We start from the raw sequence: 20,626 nt of genomic DNA on the forward strand, positions 1-20,626 counted from the left end.
CTGGCCTCGCGGCGCCCGCTCCGGGCCTGCCACGCCCCTTCTCCGGCCTCGCCACGCCCACCCGGGCCTGTCACGCCCCTTGCCCGGACTCGCCACGCCCCGCCACGCCCCGGCCACGCGGCCACCGGGAGGATTGGCCCGCGCTCCCGCCCGCGCTCCCGCTCCCCCTCGCAGGCTCGGTGCCAGCCCAGCTCGCCCACTCGCTTAGCCGCTTGCTCGGCCGCTTGCCGTCACGCTCACCCCTCGGCCGCTCACTCGGCACTTCCGCGTGGGCCTCTCCCCCCCCCCCGCCCCCCCACCCCCCCCGGCTCGTCCCTCGCTCCCCCCGCCGCCTCTAGCCCTTCCCTTAGCTCCCACCCCCCTCCGCTCACTCATTCACTCGTTCACCCGCCCGCCCTCTCACTCGTTCCCTTCCGCCCGTCCGCAAGGACTCACTCACCCTCCCGCCCGCCGGCTTGCTCATTCACTCTGCTCCTCACTTACGCACCACTCCCCACTCACTCATTCACCCCCTCGCTCGGTCACTCAGCTTTTCACACGCACCCATCCCCCACTCATTCATTCGTTCATTCCTCCACTCACCCACTCCTCCCCCCGCCCCCTTGCTTGTTCACCCACTCGTCTACCCCCTTGCCCACCCACTCTCACTTGCCCTACCAGCTCACTCACCCACTCCCCCTGGCCGTCCAGTGCCGGGACCCGGAGATAGGAGGATGCATTCGGTGCCTCCCCCGATCTGGAGGACCACAGGACACCAGAGCAAGTGTCCTGGCTGTTCCAAAGTGAGGCTGTGGGGGCACCGGAACAGATGAAGGGACCCCTGGGTGGGGCAGAGCCTGCCTGAGCTGATGCTGGGGATGAGGAGTTCAGCAGAAGGAGCGGCCTCCAGCAGGCGCGAAGGTTCTGAGGCATCAGGCAGCTGCAGACGCTGTGGTTCTCCTGGAGCTAAAAGTGTGGCTGCAGAAATGGCAGAAGAGGAAGCTGGGGCGCCAGGAAGGGCTCCATGAGGGAGGGCCTCGTTTCCAAAGTCAGAATCCTGGACCTCCGGATTCTGACGCCCACCAACGCCCCCTGGGGGCTGATTATAGCGATCTAGAGCCCAGACCGACCCCCCTCCCCCTCCCTGTCGGGGTCCTAAGAAAGGTCCCAGTCTTCCCCAGGTAGCTGGTTTTCCTTGCTACAGCTGGACCCTGCCTCAGTTACAGATCACCGCACCCAAGGACATCCCAGACAGCTGACACAGTCAGAGAGGCTCTCCCCGCACCCCCCCCCCCCCCTGTCAAACCACCAAAGTGATCCCCTTCTCCCGATGGGCTTTTCTACGTGACGGGGGGGGGGGGGGGGGGGGGACACTGCAGGATCCTGTGATGCACAGACCCCCATCTGATGCTATTTCCTTCCGCCACCGCCACCGGGGCTTCCTTTCAGGGCTTGTTGCATCAAATGATGGGCTCAGCACTTTTCCCTGACTCTGCGTCTATCCAGTCCCCAAACACACACTCTCACTCGGGTGTGCGCCTACACCCACACACACACTGCTGATGTCCTGGTATTACTCCGCACGTATCTCTGTCCCTCACTAGATTATAAAATCTTTATTAAAGGTTTGAAAGTTCCCTGGACTCTCCAAACTGTAAAACCCTAATAGAAGTGTATAAACAGACACTATTCAAGAGTGATAACATTAAATGTATTATTTTAACACCCTTGACACAGGGCCACACAGCCTCTAGTTCAGCACTTTGCTGGATCTTTGCTGCACTTTCTAATCATCTGGGGAGAGTTCAGTTAGACTGTGTCTGGAGGCCGCCCCCAGAAGTTCTGATTTAATTCATCTGAGGTGTGGCCTAGACTTGGGATTTTTTTTTTTAAGCTCCCCAAGTGATTCCAACATGCAGCCCAGGTGGAAGGCCACGGTTCTAGGTTGAAAGATTATTTGATTCCTGCAAACATTGCCTGAGCATTTTCTAGGTACTGCATTTGGGGGGGGGGAGGGGGAGACACAAGGATACAACAGGATTCTCACATCACAGAGTGAGGCAGGTGATAGGGCTGGAAACATAGGTGTTGTGAGAGGAAAGGGGAGTGAGCGGTGGGTTCTGACGTGCCCAGTTCCGAATGCCTCCAGGAAAAGGAACTCGGTCCTCACAGGTTGTGGGCTCTATTGCCAGATATCTCGAACGGTTAGAAAGTTCCTGGAAACGTGCACTGAAACTCGTCTGCCTGTAACTTCTTTAGATCCTCACCAAAGAAGACTAATCCTTATACGATTTCTGCTTCATTCAGGAAGCAGCAAACAGCAGACCAGAATTTCTGACTTTTAAAACCTTGTGGTTGGGGCGCCTGGGTGGCGCAGTCGGTTAAGCGTCCGACTTCAGCCAGGTCACGATCTCGCGGTCCGTGAGTTCGAGCCCCGCGTCGGGCTCTGGGCTGATGGCTCAGAGCCTGGAGCCTGTTTCCGATTCTGTGTCTCCCTCTCTCTCTCTGCCCCTCCCCCGTTCATGCTCTGTCTCTCTCTGTCCCAAAAATAAATAAACGTTGAAAAAAAAATTAAAAAAAAAAAAAACCTTGTGGTTAATGGCAAGGATCCAATGAACATTGTTCATCTGTTGTTCGAGTCACATCAATCGCTTTCCATTTAGGAAAACAAGGACCATAGGCACACGCTGACAACTGGAACAGTGGAGTCAGGACGTCACGTTGCAGGTGGACGTGCAGAAAGGGGCTGTTATCAGCTGTCCCACCGAAATGCAAGGACTTCCTCATCCTGCTGGGGGCCTTTTGAAGAAGTTAGTGAAACGCTTTGAGGACTACAGACTTGACCGATAATAATAGTTGACCTGTTTGTCAGGATAGGCTGTATCCTGCTGCAGAAACAATCTGAACCCTCAGACACCTGAAATAACAAGGCGGCCACGCTCGCCACAGTCCCTTGTAAACCCAGACAATGGAGCGGCCACCATCTGGAAGTTCTGCCATCGCGACAAAGAGAAAGAGCTCGGCAGGATCCAGCACAAGCACTGAAACGTCCCTCAGCCCTCCATTCGCAACTCCCTGGCCAAAAGTGTGACGCGCTTCCCCCAACCAGGAAGAGCCAGAGGGCGGACCCCCCCAAGTGCCTGGAGGACTGAAAGCCAGAAATATTTGGCCAATAGCGCTAAATAGCAAGCACACTAACCAAACTAGCGTTTATTGAACGTCTACCTACCATGTGCTGAGCACCTTTCTAAGTGCCTTTTATTTGGAAATTCACCAACTCACCTACCCGTCACACTAAATCTACGAAATAGTAGTATGATGGTCTCCATGCCCCAGCAACTAAGGCAGAAGAGTCTGACACGCCAAGATCGCAGAGCTAGTCCACAGAAGAGCCGGGATTTGAACCCAGACCATCTGCTACCAGAGATCCCCCTCGTAATAGCCCCTGTGGCGTTACCCAATGCCATAAAACCCCCAGTTTCTTCTCAACATTCTTTTTTCTTTTTTTGAGAGAGCAAGTGCCTGTGCACGTGAGAGCAAGGGAGAGGAGGAGGGGGGGGAAAAGAAGAAAGACAGAGAGAGAGAGAGAGAGAGAATCTTAGGCAGGCTCCGCACTCAGCACAGAGCCCAAATCTGGGCTCGATCCCAAACCCTGGGATCATGACCTGAGCCGAAACCAAGAGTCAGATGCTCAACCGACTGAGCCACCCAGTCGCCCCTACCCCTTCAACAATCTTAATCAGGAAATTCCAGTCCATCCGTAACCTCTTCTTTTAGAAGGCTTGAGGGGGATGCGGCCTGTGGCTCTGGAAATCACACTGGGGGGAGGGAGTCTGAAGGCAGAGAAAATTACAACAACTTCGCAAATAATATTAATAGCCCCCAAACACGTATGGAACCCTAATGATGTGACAGGCACTGCACAAAGTGCTGAGCCAGTATCATCTCAACACCGTGAAGGTCATGAAACCGAATCCTCGGGCGACGCTTCCTTGTCAGGCAGCGAGATACCTTCTCAAGCTTGCATCCTAAAGTTCCGGAGATCTGCTCACGTCCTCCAGGAGCCTCAGGAAGATTTCAACATCTCAGAAATGTTGGCTCTCCTCACGAGACGTCAGACAAGCTACTTTATTCTCGTCAGCCTCAGTTTGCTCGCATGTAATATGGCAACATCGGTATCACTCATTTCAAAGGTGTGTTCCTGAAAGGTTAAGGTTCAAATAAGAGACTTCTTGGGGCGCCTGGGTGGTTCAATCGGTTGAGCGTCCGACTTCGGCTCAGGTCACAATCTCGCGGTCCGTGAGTTCGAGCCCCACGTCGGGCTCTGGGCTGATGGCTCAGAGCCTGGAGCCTGCTTCTGATTCTGTGTCTCGCTCTCTCTCTGCCCCTCCCCCGTTCATGCTCTGTCTCTCTCTGTCTCAAAAATAAACGTTAAAAAAAAAAAGAGAGAGATACTTCTTATGTCAGTCTGAATGGACGCAGAAGTATATTCACCCTCCTTCTCCAAAACTACAGAAATGCTGGCTACAATTTTAGCCCTTCCCCGAGATGTTAACAACACATCGCTGGCATCAAAAGCAAGAAAGCGTACGAGACATAGGGAGGACTTCAAGTTACAGGAATGACCTAAAGCCGAGGCCAGACAACCCAGAGTTTTCAGAAATGATAAAGATCTAGGGCACCTGTGTGGCTCAGTCAGTTAAGTGTCCGACTTCGGCTCGGGTCGTGATCTCCCGGTTCGTGGGTTCGAGCCCCGCGTCGGGCTCTGTGCTGACAGCTCAGAGCCTGGAGCTCCTTCGGATTCTCTGTCTCCCTCTCCCTCTGCCCCTTTCCCACTTGCGCTCTGTCTCTCAAAAATAAATAAACATTAAAGAAAAGATAAAAATCTTAGGAGCCTGGGTCAGGTAACAGGAGAGCACAGCTTGGGCCTGCAGCAAGGACAGGATACGGCCTAAAGTCCCTAGATAGGCTCAGGATGGACGGAGAGCTACCCCACCAGCCTTTAGGAGGAGCGTGGGTGCTGGCTGTCCACACCAGACCAAGAGTGGAGAAAGAAGAACCCGTGAGGCAAATCCCAGTCCTGGATATTTACCCCAGGGAAATCAAAGCATATGCCCACCAAAAAGAGGCTCATTCCTAGAAGCCTCATTTGAATAGCTACAAACTGGAACTAACCCAAATGTCTGTTAACAACAGACTGGATGAACATATTTATTGCCGTAGAGCCATACAATGGCATGCCGCACTGCCACGGGGGAGCACAAAATACTCGTGCTGGCACGCGCCAAGTGGGGGACTGTTATGACAAATACCTACAGACGTGGAACTGGCTTTGGAATTAGGGGATGGGTAGAGACCGGAAGAATTTTGACAAGCATCATAGAAAAAGCCTAGATTGCCGTGAACAGATTGTCAGCAGACACGTGCCCGTTAACAACTCGGTTAGTGAGGACTGTGGTGTAGAAAGTCCACATCATCTTAGATGGCAATACCCAAACTGCCATAAAGCGAGTGCAGACGGAAATTCAGACGTTAAAGGCACTTTACGGGGTGCCTGGGTGGCTCGGTCGGTTGGGCGTCCGACTTCGGCCCAGGTCATGATCTCACGGTCCGTGAGTTCCAGCCCCGCGTCGGGCTCTGTGCTGACAGCTCGGAGCCTGGAACCTGCTTCGGATTCTGTGTCTCCCTCTCTCTCTGCCCCTCCCCTGCTCAAGCTTGGTATCTGTCTCTCTCAAAAATAAATAAACATTAAAAAAAAAAATTAAAGGCAATTTTGGTGAGGCCTCAGAAGGAAATGAGGACCACACTACCGGAAGCTAGTGGAAAATAGCTTCTGCCCCGCAGTGGCAGAAAGCCCAGCTAGGTTGTGTCCCAGGGCCATGAGAAAGAACCTATCCGGACTGCAAACAATTGTAAAATTAGGAGACTCACGGTCAGGAAAGTGTGCTCTGGAGAGAAAGCCAGGGGTGTGTCTGGACAACCTTTTTCTAGCGCCTGGAAAGGAACAAAAGGCCACAGTATTCATCACAGAGAGCTCTTTGGAGAGATTAGATTAGATGTGTGGCATTTCAGCAGAAGCAAAAAAGAGACAGGATTATTCAGGAAAGACCTGTGGATGAGCCTCTTTCTTTTCTTTTTTTAATGTTTATTAATTTTGAGAGAGAGAGCGTGAGCAGGGGAGGGACAGGGCTGGGTGGGGGGTGGAGGGAGGGAATCCCAAGCAGGCTCCGCACTGTCAGCGCCAAGCCCAGTGCGGGGTTTGAACCCACAAACCGTGAGATCATGACCTGAGCCAAAATCGAGAGTCAGACGTTCAGCCGCCTGAGCCCCACCCCCCCCCCGCTCCCCGAGCCTCTTTTGTAACGGCGCACGTGTCAGACCCACACGGTTTTTGAACATCTTGTCTCAGCAGAAACACTACCAGCTTGGACTTCAAGGGACGGAGGAAGACGAAATGAAAGAAGGCGGACTCGAACACTCTACGGGCAGGAAACAGGCTGAAAATACTACTCGGCTACAAACACGTGCTACGCCTCATGAAAAAGGAAGGAAGACTCAGGGTGCAGCCGTGGACCTTGAACCACGGAGAACAGTTCCTTGAAACCTGAGTTTGCTCCCTTGCGTTTCAGAATTGCTTAGGACCGCAATTCCTTTCTCCTTCCGTTTCTTTCTGTTTAAATGGGAATGTTTATAACTGTTACCCTATGCCTATCGCGCCATCGTACTCGGGGATTAGATCATTGGTTCTCTAGGTGCCCAGATGGAGACGAATTCTGCCCCGGGATGAATCACAGACAGCGTCTCACCCATACCTGTTCTACCTTATTTAGATGATGAGATTTGGGACTTTGAGTTGTGCTGGAAAGGGTTGAGACTTTGGGGGATACTGGGATGTGAGAGATGTATTTTGCAGACCGGATAGATGTGAATCTTTGGGAGCCAGAGGTTAGCTGTGGTAGACGCAAGACTAGCCCCTTAAAGACCATCTAGTTCCCAGAACCCATGAATATATTACCTTATGTGGAAAAAGGGACTCTGAAGATGTGCAAAGTTAAGGCTCATGAGATGGAGACAGTCTCCTGAATTATCTGGGTGGGTCAAGGTGCAATTATGAGGGTACACACAGGAGGAAGGGAACAGTGCCAACATTACGGAGACATCCATGTGATGCTGGAGGCCGAGACTGGGGTGGTGCAGTCACGAGCCAAGGAATGTCGGCAGCCTCTAGAAGCTGGTAGAGATGGGGCGCCTGGGTGGCTCAGTCAGTTAAGCGACCAACTTCAACTCGGGTCATAATCTCACAGTTTATGGGTTTGAGCCCTACATTGAGCTCTGTGCTGACAGCTCAGACCCTGGAGCCTGCTTTGGATTCTGTGTCTCCCTCTCTGCCTCTCCCCACTCACACATTCTCTCTCTAAAAAATAAATAAACATAAAAAAAAAAGAATCTGGTAGAAGCAAAGAATGACTTTTCCATTGGAGGTTCTAGAAAGAACCATTCCTACCTACCAACACCTGGATTTCAATCCTTTAGGACTCATTTCACACTTGTGACTTCTAGAACAATAAGACAACACATTTTTATTGTTTTAAGCCACTAAATTTGTGCTACTTAATGCCGTTGAATTTTGTACTTAAAAAAAATGGTTAAGGTGGTAAATCTTACGTGTATTTCACCACAGTTAAAAAGTTATTTTCAATTTGGGGCGCGTGGGCGGCTCAGTCACTTAAGCATCCGACTTCAGCTCAGGTCATGATCTCACGGTTTGTGGGTTCGAGTCCACGTTCGGCTCTGTTTTGCTCAGAGCCTGGAGCCTGCTTCAGATCCTGTGTCTCCCTCTCTCTCTCTCTGCCCCTCCCCCATTCCCACTTTGTCTCTCTCTGTCTCTCAAAAATGAATAAACGTTAAAAATGTTTTTAAACAAACAGTTAAAAAGTCTTTAAATTATTTTCAATTAAAAAAAAAAAAACTTTCTCACACAGAAAACTCATGGCCCAGATGGCTTTACTAGTAAGTTCTACTGAACTTCCAAGGAGAAAGTAATAGCAGTGTTATTATATAAGCAGAGTTTTTGCCAGGAATGGAGGTGGTTTAATTAGTTGAAAAATCAATTTAACTCACTGTGTTAACAGAACCATATGATCATCGCATATGCATAAAATTTACATTGAAGAAAAAATACATTATGCAAAAAAAAAAAATGCCCCCCAAAACGCATGGGAAGTTATGGAAAAATTTAACACCCATTTATGATTACATCTCTCTGCAAACTAGGATGATAAGGAAACTTCTTCAAATTGAAAAGCAGGATCCGTGAGAAGCTAAAGCTGGTTCATACTTAACAGTGAGAGACCAAACATTTTCCCCCTGTGATTAGCAGTAAGGCAAGACAAGACGTTAAAAGTCAACACTGACTGGAAGTCCTCGCCCACGACTGGGCAAGAAGAAAATGGCATGAAGACTGGAAAGGAAAGTGGCTGTGGAAGCAGAGAATGCTGAGGGATCTAAAACCACCGCCACCACCACCACCTAGAACTGGAATAGGAAAATTTACCGAGGTGGCAGGATACAACACTAATATACCTGAATCAGTTGTATTTCTGCATACTCATAACAAACACATGGAAAATGAAATTAGAGACGAGCCATTTCTCCGATGTTGTTCAAACCTATGGAACGAACAATACCAAGAGCGAACCATAAGGTGAATGATGGATTATAATGTGTCAGTGCAGGTTGGTAACAGACACACCATTCTGGTGGGGGGGCTGGTAAAGTGGGGGAGGCAATGCATGGGTGGCGGCAAGGAGATATGGGATATCACTGCATCTCCCTCTCAGTTTTGTTTGATGCTTAAACTGCACTAAAAAATAGCTTTAAGGGGCGCCTGGGTGGCGCAGTCGGTTAAGCGTCCGACTTCAGCCAGGTCACGACCTCACGGTCGGTGAGTTCGAGCCCCGCGTCGGGCTCTGGGCTGATGGCTCAGAGCCTGGAGCCTGTTTCCGATTCTGTGTCTCCCTCTCTCTCTGCCCCTCCCCCGTTCATGCTCTGTCTCTCTCTGTCCCCAAAATAAATAAACGTTGAAAAAAATTAAAAAAAAAATAGCTTTAAAAAAATATTGGGGTGCCTGGGTGGCCCAGTCAGTTAAGCATCCAACTTTGGCTTGGGTCATGATATCGAGGCTCATGGGTTCGAGCCCCCTGTCGGGCTCTGTGCTGACACCTCGGAGCCTGAAGCCTGCTTCGGATTCTGTGTCTCCCTCTCTCTGCCCCTCACTCCATCATAAACAAACGAGTCTCTGTCTCTCTCTCTCAAAAATAAAGAAACTTAAAAAAAGAAACCTATTTCTGTCTCTCTCTCAAAAATAAACTTTAAAAAAAAACCTATTTCCTCAAGTTTTTGCTGTAAATTCTGATAATCAAAGACATTAGAAGAAAATTATCTTGATACCAAAATCAAATACACTGGGAGAAACTATAGGTAATGTTGCTCATGAACACAGACACAAAAATCCTTAACAAAATATAAACAAATCTAACCCAGTAACACGTGTAAAATGGATAAAATATTGTGACCAAGTAAAATGGAAGTTTGGTTTAACATTTCCAAATCAAGGTAACTCAGCAGACGTATTAGTTTTCCAGGACTGGTAACAATGCACCACAATCCAAGGGGCTTAAAACAATAGAAATTTACTATCTCACAGCCCTGGAGGCTTGAAGTCTGAAATCAAGTTGCCCGTGGGCCATGGTCTGTCTGCAACTTGTTAGGGGACAAGATTCCCTTGCTTTCTCTGTCTTCTGGTGGTTTGCTACAAATCCTTGGCACTCCTTGGCTTGTAGACACATCACTCCAAGCCCTCCTCTGTCGTCACATGGCTGTGTCTTCTCCATGTGTGTCTCTGTCTTCACAAGGCATTTTCTTTTTCTTACAGGGACACTAGTCACATTAGATGAGGGCCTACCCTAACGACCCCATCTTAAATTGATTATATCTGCAAAGACCCTATTTCCAGAGAAGGCCACATTTCTAGGCACTGAGGATCAAGACTTCAATGCATCTTTTTTGGGTGGCACAGTTCAACCCATGACACCGTATCAGTAGAACAAAGGAGAAAATTCGCAAGATCATTTCAATAGATGCGCAAAAGGCATTTGAAAAATGTCCAGCATCCATTCATCATGAAACTCTCAGCAAATGACCAATAGAAGGAACCTTTCTCAACCTCATAAGGGTATCTTCAAAAACCAAGAGCTAGCCACTCGGGGCAGCATGATAAAATATTGAATTGTTTCAACATTTGAGTTGAAATATTGGATGTCTGGGACCAAGGCCAACAACACACACTTCATTGCTCACAGCTGACATTGCATCGGAGGTCTAGCAAGAGACGAAAACAACTGCATATGGCTAGGAGAGAAAAAATCTATATAAAAATATAATCATGTCCATAGTGAGTTCTATAGAATCCACAAGTCACTAGAATTTGTAATAACGTTTTAGCAAGAATGCAAGATACGACGTCAAATACAAATAGTTTTTATAACTCTTTTTAAGTTTATTCTGAGAGAGAGAGAGAGAGAGAGAGAGAGAGAAAGCACAAGTGAGGGAAGGGCAAAGAGAGAAGGAGAGAGAGAGAATCCTGAGCAGGCTCCATACCGTCAGCACGGAGCCTGATGCAGGGCTTGATCCCACAAACGGTGAGATCATGACCTGAGCTGAAGTTGTATGCTTGACTGACTGAGCCACCCAGGTGTCCCTATTATATTTCTATACATCAGCAATGCACAATTAGAAAATAAACTTTAGGGGCGCCTGGGTGGCTCGGTCAGTTAAGCGCCTGACTTCGGCTCTGGTCATGATCTCACAGTTCATGAGTTTGAGCACCGTATTGGGCTCTGTGCTGGCAGCACGGAGCCTACTTGGGATTCTCTCTCTCTCTCCCTCTCTCTCTGCCTCTTCCCAGCTCTCTCTCTAAATACATAAATTAAAAAAAAAAAAAAAAACGAGAAAAGAAACTTTAAAAAATACCAATAGTGGGGCTCCTGGGTGGCTCAGTCGGTTGGGCATCTGACTTCGGCTCAGGTCATGATCTCACGGTTCGTGAGTTCAAGCCCCGTGTCGGGCTCTGTGCTGACAGCTCGGAGCCTGGAGCCTGCTTTGAATTCTGTGTCTCCCTCTCTCTCTGTTCCTCCCCCGCTCATGCTCTGTCTCTCTCTCTCACCTTCAAAAATAGATAAAATCATTAATAAAAAAATTTTTTTAATACCAAGAGCATTAAAAAAGGAAATATTTATGAGTACATTTTTCTTTTATTTTATTTTAAAATGTTTTAACGTTTATTTATTATTAAGAGACAGAGCGTGAACAGGGGAGGGGCAGAGAGAGAGGGAGACACAGGATCCGAAGCAGGCTCCAGGCTCTGAGCTGTCAGCACAGAGCTGGATGCAGGATTCGAACACACAAACCGCAAGATCATGACCTGAGCCAAAGTCGGACGCTTAACCGATGGAGCCACCCAGGCTTCCCTGTGAATACATTTCTAAAGATACGAGCAAGACTGCAAAGAAAATTGTAAAACGTTGCTGACAGTAATTAAAGAAGACCTAAATATTCGTGTCCACATAGTGTTAGGATGTCAATGCTTCCCCAGCTGGTCTATAGACGTTCACTCGGAGAAGCACAGACAAGCACATTTCTGCACAGCCAAATGACCAAACACTACTGGGAGATAAAAAGGAACAGCCTACGGACATGTGCACCAATAGGGACAGATCTTGGAAATACTCTGCCGAGTGAACAAAGCCAGACAAAAACACATTTTTCCATCGGTCGAAAATTCTAGAATAAGCAAAACTATATGACGACCCAGGAAAAGGAAATCTGATTCAGACTGAAGGAAGTCACGATGGCGGCTCAGTACTGTGAAGGGGGGCACAGGGGAATTATGCGGGGCGATAGAACATTCTAGCTCTCGATGAGGGTATTAGTTGCACTGGCATATGGGCTTGTCAAAACCCTTTGATCTCTAATACGTAAGATCTGTACATTTCCTGTGTGTAAATTCCACCTCGATAAAAACTGGTAATAAACCACTAGCCAAGAATCTCCTCTTTGTGCAGAAGGGTAAAACACTGCATCACGAAAGACGGATTATTTGGAATTGATGATGAAAGCACTCCTTATCGGAGCTCAAGAGAAGCAGACAAAGCCATGTTTAAAGGGAAACGTATAATCTTAAATGCACATGAGAAAACATGAAAGACTGAACGTTAATTAGCTCAAGGGTGACCTCTAAACACTAGTAGCAGAGAGGAAACCCCTGTGTTACTTGGAAAAAAAGAAAAGAATTTATGTTTGCTTCTACGAGGCACCGAGACAGACGACCAGGCCGAGACCCCTTCGCTTTTGAAGCTGCAGGTGTTAAGATCCCGGGTTTGGACCCCAGGTCCACACGAGGGCACGTGGGCAGCGAAGCTTCTCAGCTCCTCCCCGGCCGGCCCTGTCTCTGCTGTGTCAAAATTCCTTGCTGTACCGGCAAAGGGCAAATTTGTTCTGGCTTCCCTCTTGCCCTGGATATATATAGCATTTGGGGGGTCCTAGTTTTAGGGGGCAGTGGCTTTCTATTATCTTCCCAATAATGTATCGGGAGAGGCCATTCACCGCGAGGCCGTCGGCTGAAGCTCACGGTCGCCCAGGCCGGCAAATGCCTTTCGTGCTCCTGCTGCTTCCGGCACAGTGATTCTGCGTTATCTCGTTAGCTCTTCAAGACCTTTAATGACACGGGTTTTTGCATGTTATCCAGAATTCACTTGTTTGCAGCAGAATGAATCCAAGTACCCCATGTAGCCACATCCTCCAGCCAGGGAGGCGCACAGGACACAATAAAGAAAATTCTTTATTAATAATTCTAAGTACCAGCATGACAAAGTGGACAAAAGACACCACAAACAGAGGGAAGAGAGAAGCCTCGGGCTGGAAGACGATCCTTTAACGCACATAACAGGGTTAAAGATTAGAAGGTACCGCAACATATGTTAAAGGTTTAAAGATTAAACAGAGTACAAAGAGCATGTACGCTCAATATGAGGCACAAGATAGGTAGGGGCAGCTCACTGACAGAGGAATCTGAGAGGCCCACAAACATAAAAAGACGGTCAGCTTTACTACTAATTAGGTATACTGGACATTTGTTATTATTTTTTGGCCACTTGGCGTCTGAACCTTTGTGTCTGTGTTTCTCTCTTCTGAGAACCTTTTCCGCGGTAGAAAGTACAGCGTCGGGCACGCATGTCCCAGCTGTGCCTGGCCAGGCTTCCCTCGGGGGCTGTGGGCTCCAGGTGATGACTCACGGGGGCCACGGCACCTGCTCCCCACGTCTAAGGGGAGAAGGGGCCCGGCTTCCACCGGCATCCAGGGGCTACCGTCAGTGGTGCTGGGGTGTGACTGACACCTGTGACCCGGCCACGGGACAGTGCTATCCTCGCCGTCTGGCTGTCCGCAGACCTGCACATTTCCGTCTGCCTAGCTTTGAGCCTGGTTCCCCAGCCCTGCTGGAAATTCCAGGTGCTTTTGATAATTTTTCCCTTTCCGCTTTAATCAGAAATCTACTTACGTCAGGGAAAGGCGAGTTCGAGCAACGAGGAGACAGAGACCCCTTTCTGCACGCGAGATGAAGAGACGTGGAAATATCCCGGCAGAGGGAGTGTAAATTGGTAGAGATGCTTTGCAGGGCAATTTGTGGATGTCTGATAAAGTGGGACGCAGGTATCTTGTGACCTGGAAATTCCACTGCTGGTCACATTTTCTAAACTACAGCTTGTGGCGACAAGTGCAACACTCTTCACCCTAGTGCTATTTATAAACCAAAAAGAAAAAAACCCAAAGTACTTTGATATCTATGTAGAATGAATAATAAATCCCACATATTTATACACTGTATGAACTAGAACAGAACGTACCAAGTTGGAGAGATTTTGAAAAGGACACAGTGTTGCAAAAGGACATGCACGGTATACTACTTAACTATTTATGTTTATGTGGAGAGGGAACAGGCAGACACAAATGAGGACAGGTAGGGAGGGAATCTGAAGACAGGCGGAATGTGTCAATGTCAGCCTCCGGTTGTGACAGGACACTATAGCTGTGCCTCGTTAGGGGACACTGGGCCAACTGTTTCATCTCCCACAGCTGCATGTGAATCTGCACCAAATTAATAAAAATTTAATTAAAAAATACCAAACAATGTATGTATTATTTACAGAGACACGATAGCTTCTTTCCAGAAGAGGAGAGCAAATGAAATTTGGGAGCGATAGGCAGGGGACCAATCAAATTTCTCCCCCCTTGGAAAGAACATTTTCGAGGCAAATGCGACAAAATATTAACACTTAAAAAAATCTGCCTGTGGGTGAATGGATGAGTGTTTGTATCTTGCTCTGTACTTCTCTTTGTGTTAAAAAATGCTGCAAAGATTGGGGCGCCTGGGTGGCTCAGTCGGTTAAGCGTCCGACTTCAGCTCAGGTCATGATCTCACGGTCTGTGAGTTCGAGCCCCATGTTGGGCTCTGTGCTCATAACTCAGAGCCCGGAGCCTGTTTCAGATTCTGTGTCTCCCTCTCTCTGACCCTCCCCCCTTCATGTTCTGTCTCTCTCTGTCTCACACACAAATAAACATTAAAAAAATGTTTTTAAATGCCACGAAGATTAGGTGAGCTGCTTAGAAAGGACTTACGGCAACGCATGGCTAGCAGTTGGCGCTCTGTAAATCCCTAGGCCTCCTGAGAATTGCTGCTCTATTAGCCGGCGAGGGTAAGGGCTACAGAAGCTTGCTTGGCCCCGCGGATGCCTCATCACCACCTCCACTTTCCCTTCTTGCCAGCCCTCCTCAGGAAGGAACACAGCAAAGGAACGGTGTCTAAGAGAGGCAGGCCAGCATGACGGAGGGGAGCAGTCCACACGTGGGGACACAGCTGTCCCTGCCTCCGCGGTCATCCCAAGGGCTGCGTGAGCTAATGCATGTTAAGCACACGGCGGGGCCAGACAGCTGGGTTCTGGTCAAGCCGGGTGCGGCCGGGACCAAGGCAGAGATGCTCCCCCAAGGACCACCGTGATCTTGTTTCAAAGTCAGCTTCTCAACCTACGTTACAGTCAGGATCGGGCGAAGAGGAGATAAACAGCTTGCCCGAGGTCCCTGGAGTTGAACAGGGACTGATTGCTGACCATGCCCGGAGCTGGAACAGGTGCACCTCTGAGGCCGAGGGCAGAAGGGGGACTTGGTCAAGTGAGAAGGGAAGCAGTTTGGAGGAATTGGGGCCACATCGGACCCCTTGAGTCCTCCTATCCTCCCCCCCACCCCCATCCCTGCTCTGTGAGCTTAAGGACAGCCGCATTTAGACGAGACATCCTGGAGAAACAAGTGAGGAGCTCAATGCCTCGGGGAGCAAAGCGTCTCGGGCTTCTTAGGACGTCAGGAATTCAAAGAGGAAAGGCGTGACCAGCAGCCTCCAGTCGTCAGCGGCAAAGGGAAGGCCGAGAGCTCCCTCTGCAGGCTTCTTCGGTGACGTTTGTCCTTCCACGGTGCCTTACACACAGCGGGGAACCCAGCACACTGTGCCCACGGAAGACCAAGGCTGTCAGCTCAGCGTCCTGTCCGAGGGTACCCAGCCAGCAGACAGGCAGACGGCCCCGAAATGATGGTTTCAATAATAACACTTTTAATAAAACCATTTTATTGTGCTAAAGTATATATAACATGGAATGTGCCATCTTAACCTTTTGTCAGTGCACGGTTCAGTGGCATTAAAATTTATACTGTTGTGTAGACATCACAACTGTCCCCTTCCAGAACTTTCCGTCCTCCCACACTGAGACTCTGTTCCCAGTACACACGGACCCCCACCCCCTTCCCCAGCCCCCGGCACCAACATCTCCTTTCTGTCTCTGTGGTTTTGATGAGTCCAGAGACCCCTAAAGAGTGAGATCCTTCTGTGTCTGGCTTACTTCATTCAGCATCATGTCCTCAAGGTTCATCCACGTTGTAACAGGTGTCAGAATTTCCTTCCTTTTTAAGCCTGAGTAATATTCCACTGTATGGACACATATTATTCATCCATCCATCAATCCTTCCTTCCATTCATCCATCCTTCGTTCCTTCCTTGTTTCCTTCGTTCATTCCTTCCTTCCTTTTAAATTTATTATTAAGAGAGACAGAGCATAAGTGGGGTAGGGGCAGAGAGAGAGGGAGACACAGAATCCGAAGCAGGCCCCAGGCTCCGAACTGTCAGCACAGAGCCCGACGCCGGGCTTGAACACATGGAGTGTGAGATCATGACCTGAGCCGGAGTCGGATGCTCAACCAACTGATCCACCCAGGTTCCCTACACATGTGACATTTTTATTGGACAGCGCTGAAGCACTCTGTGGTAGGAGTAAGGTAGGCCATCACCGGCTATCAAACTTCATAAAAAGGTCAGCATTAACACATGGGGCTCTCTACAACTGTGGTCCGGCCAAGATATCACATCCTTTATTTATCAATTTATTCTTTCATTTACTTGTTCAACCATGCACTCATATGAACAGACATCTCCAAACACCTGTTCCCTACGGGGGACTTTGTCAAGATCCAGAGCTCCCGAGAGAAGAAACTGTAGCTCTTGGTCCCGATCTTCCTGGGTGAGTGAGGTTTTCCCGCCCCTTACATTCCCCGGCCTTAGCATGGAACCCCACACCCTTCATCTTACAAACCTAACTTATACGTTCAGAGTAAGCTGTATCATGTCCCTCTACCGCTAAATACTCAAGACACGTTTCCTTAGAACAGTGATATTCTCTTCCACCACCTCGGAACAGCCATCAGCTTCAGCATATTTAACCCTGTTAATCTATTTTTATCTGATCTTCTGTTTGTATTCCGATGTCCTCAGCTTTGTCAGTTCAGTCCGTGACATGCATCAGAGCATGTTTTTTCCCTCCAGTACAGCATCCAGTGAAGATGAGGCATCGGAATCAGTTGTCACGTCTCTTTGGTCCCCTCTTTTGGCCCTTACAAGCAGGCAAGCAAATCGTGGTCCACAGGAGCATAAGGGTCCATCCACGGACACTCACTGGGTTAGTGGCAGAGCCGCTGCTACTCGTCCCAGTTGGCCACAGGGCTCGAAACTCTCGCGGCTCCCAGGACGGAGCTGTAGCCTCATCACGGTGATGTCACGACCAGAATTTCACATTTATGCACACGGATGGTGGAAGCCTTCTGGGGTCGCCATGGCAATAAGCCAACCCTGCTACACAGTTACTTTGGGAAAACATGCCATCATCCTACACAGTTGAGGACGCCCCACGCGAGACCTGCCCAGCCCAGCCCCCGATGCGGACAGTCTTCAGATGAGCTCGTGCACGCGTGTGAGAACATTTTTCACAGCATTGTTTGCAGCACCGAACAAGGGAAAGAGCCCAAATTTCCAAGAGCCAGAGGAGGGACCCAGGAACTAGGATATGGTCTTCGGGCGCCAGGGTGGTTCAGTCCGTTGTGTCTAACTCTTTTTTTTTTTTAATTTTTTTTGACGTTTTTTTATTTTTATTCTTGAGACAGAGAGAGACAGAGCATGAATGGGGGAGGGTCAGAGAGAGAGAGGGAGACACAGAATCTGAAACAGGCTCCAGGCTCTGCGCTGTCAGCACAGAGCCCGACGCGGGGCTCGACCTCACGGACCGCGAGATCACGACCTGAGCCAAAGTCAGACGCTTAACCGACTGAGCCACCTAGGCGCCCTGTTGTGTCTAACTCTTGATTTCTGCTCAGCTCACGATTCCGGGGTCATGGGACTGAGCCCCGTGTCAAGTGCTGCATTGAGTGTGGAGCCTGCTTGAGATTCTCTCTCCTCCTGCCTCTCACATGGCTCCCATGTGCACTCTCTCACTCTCTCTCTTTAAAATTAAAAAAAAAAAAAAAAGGAAGAAAGAAAGTAAGATGTGGTCTATAATGGAATGTCGCTCAGCAGAAATGAATGAGCTATGGTACGTGAAAATGAATTAATCTCAAAAACATAATGGGAAAAAAACAAAAATTCCAGGAAAAGATGTACAAATAGGGATCATAAACGTGCATTCTGTTCTCTGGTGATGCACATTACTATACATCGCTGTGTATGAAATATGTATTTTTTAGCTTATTTATTTTGAGAGAGAGAGAGAGAGAGAGAGAAGGAGAGAACATGTGAGCAGGGAGAGGGACAGAGAGAGAAGGAGAGAGAATCCCAAGCAGGCTCTGCACTGTCTGCATGGAGCCTGATGTGGGGCTCGAACTCACAAACTGTGAGATCAGGACCTCAGTCCCTTGAACCGAAATCAAGAGACAGGTGCTTAACCGACTGAGCCCCCCAGGTGCTCCTAAATAATGTATTCTTACATTTATAATGCCCTTGCCTGTCTTTATAGATTTATACTTCTACTATATATGGTATTTTAGACCATTTGTGGAGTGTGTATATATATATATATAATTTGTATGATATATATATTAGTTTATATATATTAATATAAATGTGTTTACTCTAAGCTTTCTTATATATTTATCACTATACATATTTCCTCTCTGCATTTACTACATATAGTATTTTATACATATTTGTACGAACATAAGTACCGTAAATACTATAACAATATATAAATATGCTATTTATGTAATAATTTTACTACTTATGTAATAAACATCATATAAAATACTATGTAGAATTAAAATTCTACATGTAACACTAGATACATTTTAGCCAGGTACCTGTTACATATACATCTATATTATAAACCTATAAAGACAGACAAGGGCGTGGTAAAGAAACTTTATCGCCCTTTCCGGACCGTTTTAAATGTTTTACAAACTGGAGTCACGGGCGTAGGGACGGTCCGGCGTGGGGCCCCCGGGGGACTTCTGTGCTCTGAGGACCACCGTTTGAGAACCCCGGGCCTGGCAGCTAGCTACCTTGGATCCTTCCCTCCGTGATTCTTTCAAGCGGATAGAAAAATCACAAGGCAAGTGCCGCTGCGTTCTGGAACCCGGCCTCTCTTCGCACGCACGCACACACAAAGCAATTCTGCAGGCGGAAGCTTGGAGAGCACCCTGCTGGTGTTCAATTTTCCCACAAAAACCGCTGGTTTTGTCTCTGTGTTCACTTTCCTTTCCCACCGCTCGGCTACCTCTTCCCCAAATGCGGGGTGCGGGGTAGGGGGAGGACGGACCGCGAAGGGGCCCATCGCTGGACCCGCGGGAGGCCTGGCCTCGTGGGCACGCAGATCTGTCGAAACTCCCCCAGCTGCCCACCCCGGAGGGCGGCTCACAGCCAGGAAGTTCAGCGCTGCGTGCGGTCTGGCCAATTGGTGGGCGACCCGGGGGCGCCAGCCCTCTCCGCACTTCAAACGAAACCACATGCTGCCCGTCCACAGAGCACCATCAAAAGAGGGTGAGCCCAGAGCCCCTGCCTGGTCTGCCTTCCTGTCTTCCCCCGTTCTGGCACAGACACCACCTTCCCACTCACCGTCGCGACCCACACGCTCGCAGCCACTAGAATGAGCCGTGACGATGGCAGCATGCACTTCCCTGATGCCTCCCCTCTGTGCAGGGGAGTCTCTCACGCCAGGCCCGTGGCCACGGGACGGCAGATCCACGTCAGGCCATCGGCCCCGTAAGGGCTACCACTCACCAGGCACGCTGTAAGGGCTCACCGAGCACTCACTATGTACCAGCCCCTGTTCTTTAACTAGCGTAAGAGATGGGCAAACGTCTGATTTGTTCGAAATCAGATTTGTCGCAATAAATCTGATAATAAGCCTTCACTCACTGGCTAACCAGGAATCCAATTTCACATTTTGTTTTTTAGGGGAAGTCCTACAGGCCGTTGTGTTTGGGCCTCGATGCTGACAACACAGCCCAGGCAGGCCCGTGGCTGGGAGGTGAGGGGGGACGTCAGCCCCCTCTGGCGCAACAGGGCTCCCGAGACTTTGCCGAGGGGGCAGCAAAGGACGCCAGACACCCCCCTGGCCACCCCGCTGGAGACCCTGCCACCTTGGGCTCTCCCTCACCCCTGTCCTTGCCTCCTGGGCTGAGGGACTAGACACTTCCCAGCTCTGAGCCTCTTTCTAAAACCCAGGAGGGACCTCCACCCTTCGGATCCCAGTGGGCCCTCTTGAAAATACTCTTTCTTTTCAGATAAGCCTATAGGAAAAGAAAGGCAGAAGTTATCCACATTATCTTCCGGGGAGTCCTCACTAGCCTAGGAGCTGCCTGCCGTTATCATCCAGCTCAGGCAAGAAAGCAGGCTCAGTGAGAGTAAGTGAACTGCCCACAGCAGGCGGCAGGCGGCAGGGGGCAGGCGAGGGAGGCACCCTGCCCTCCCCGCCCCGAGCCCTGGGCTTCCCACGGGGGTGGGGGCGTGGCAGAACATTTAGCCCATCAAACTCACGGTTTCAGGGGAGCCCTAAATGTCTCCTTCCGATGAATTTACATTTTGGGGGGCCTGGGTGGCTCAGTCAATAAAGCATATGACTTTGGCTCAGGTCATGATCTTGTGGTTTGTGGGTTTGAGCCCCACGATGGGCTCTCCGCTGTCCGTCGGAGGCTGCTTGGGATTCTCTCTCCCTCTCTCTGCCTCTCC

General features: G+C 49.3%; 1 protein-coding gene across 1 annotated transcript in view; it reads right to left on the bottom strand.

Annotated features, from left to right (window-relative positions):
- The window catches only part of SNX8 (sorting nexin 8), a 69,531-nt gene that overhangs the window by 40,464 nt on the left and 8,441 nt on the right, over positions 1-20,626 (bottom strand). The gene's annotated exons all lie outside the window — the stretch shown is intronic.

The sequence above is a fragment of the Herpailurus yagouaroundi genome, unplaced genomic scaffold (assembly GCF_014898765.1).
Source record: "Herpailurus yagouaroundi ecotype Mexico unplaced genomic scaffold, PumYag 216, whole genome shotgun sequence".
NCBI classification, from domain to species: Eukaryota; Metazoa; Chordata; class Mammalia; order Carnivora; family Felidae; genus Herpailurus; species Herpailurus yagouaroundi.